Source organism: Mastomys coucha, unplaced genomic scaffold, assembly GCF_008632895.1.
Source record: "Mastomys coucha isolate ucsf_1 unplaced genomic scaffold, UCSF_Mcou_1 pScaffold23, whole genome shotgun sequence".
Lineage (NCBI taxonomy): Eukaryota > Metazoa > Chordata > Mammalia > Rodentia > Muridae > Mastomys > Mastomys coucha.
The window spans coordinates 95,548,955-95,550,938 of NW_022196906.1; positions in this window are offsets into that span (position 1 = coordinate 95,548,955).

A 1,984-nucleotide genomic window follows, 5' to 3' on the forward strand; every position below is an offset into this window, starting at 1 on the left:
CTAAGGCTTCCGCACATAAGCTGCTTCCATTCTCCTGGCCCACCTGCCAATCAGACCACACCTACTGACTCTTTTTTTTTGTTTGAACAACACCCTGCACTGCACTGCAAGGTTGCAGATTGCATCCTGTTAGTTTGGCTTGTTAGCCCACAAAGTACTACATAGGTTTTAAGTTCTGGATATGCCATAGGATTTTTCTTATGCCCTCAGGCACAATGGCTGCCTAGACAAGACCAAGCCAGTCAACATCCTATCACAATGAGGGAGAGACTCCTAAGCCTCCACACATAGCTGGGGAGCTCTTGGCAGTTGATGGCTGCTAGAATCATTTTTCTCCAAGGATGTGAGCACTGGTAAGTTGCCTAAGAGCCAGTGGATGACTCTTTATCTCTGTACTTATAAGCAACACTACCTGGACTTAATGGATTATAAAAAAAAAAAATAAACAAATAAAGAGAAAAAATATGGGAGGGGGAAGTGAAAGATCCCAGGGGGAGTTGGAAAGTGAGGGATAGCTATTCACAAGATACAATATATACATGTGTGAGAGCTCAAATCGTAAATCATTGTATTAAAAAAAGTAAAGCTCTTGGAGCCAAGAATGTGGCTCCATTGACAGAGTGCTTGTCCTGAGTTCCACTACCAATAATCCCCCGCACGCAAATGTCTAAGTTGGAGAATTATGGGGCAGCACACACAACTGAAATCTAGAGGGATAGGCTGTACTGCTAGTGAGCATCCTCCCAAGGGAGCTCTGAGAAAGTGCAGAAGGAAGTCCCCTGAAGCCAGTGTACTGGGTCACCTCTCTGCAGCAGACTCTGCCCAGGAATGTAAAGGCTCATGCCTCTATGTCAGGGAATCTTAAACACCCCAACAACTACCATTCTCTGAGCCAGTGTCTTTACGTGGAACAGCATGAATTCTCAGCAAGGAAGTTTAATGGAGTGCAGAGGTTTCCACGGTGTGGTCCCTGGGCCAGCAGCATCAGCACCACTTGCAAGTGCTAGGTTCCACTTCAGTCCTACCAAGTTAGAAACCTGAAAGTGGGCTCTGTGGCCTGTGTTTGCAACCTTCCCAGGTGGTGACAAGCTGCACTTCAGTATAATATCTCACTGGGGTAATGGTAAGGAGTAAGGGCCAAATGCCCCTCTTAAATACCAAGTCTACTGTGTGACCTAGGAAGTTACTTGTTCCTGAGATCCTGAGTCTCAGAGTGAGAACAAAGCAGGATCCACTGTGACTTCATGCGTTCTCTCTGTCCTTTCTTGTACCTCATGGAAATACCAAACTGAAGGGTTTGGCATAAACTTCAGCAAGAAGTGGGGGTTGATGGTGGAAGTGCTGTCGACAAGACTTCAGGTAAGAGACGCTGTCTAAAGAACGTGCTAACAAATCAAAACTCATTCCTGGGAAAACTGACAATATGGCTTAGGCTTGGAAGACACTCATGGACCAAGATCGTTAGAGGATAATTAGCAAAATGTGCATGCAATTGTTAATCAATTAAGCAGAGGAGATTTTGTGTTCCACCCTCTTGGCTGAACTGGAGTCCTCTGCAGACCACATGAGAAATTGCTGAAGTGCTCTCTCTTCCCTGCTTCTACTACCCTCCAGGAACAGCTTCATAGTCATGCTTTGAGGTAATCTCACCTGGGCTACAGCTTCATCTCTAAGCTTCCTGCTATTGAAGTCAGGGGCTGGTAACTCACGGTCAGAACTCCCCTGAGATAGTTATTTTAATTGTGAACTTGGAACAACCTAGAATCTCCAGGGATGAGTGTCTCAAAAGGGTTTACCAAGATCAGGCTTGTGGGCATGACTAAGGAGAATTGTCTTGATTACTTTGATGGGGGAAGGCTCAGCCCACCGTGAGCAGCACCATTCCCCACCTTTGCCCTTTGCCTGCACTTTATAGAGAGTAGAAAGGGTGCTAAGCACAAGTGAGCATGCATGCATTCTCTCTCTCTCTTTCTCTCTCTCTCTC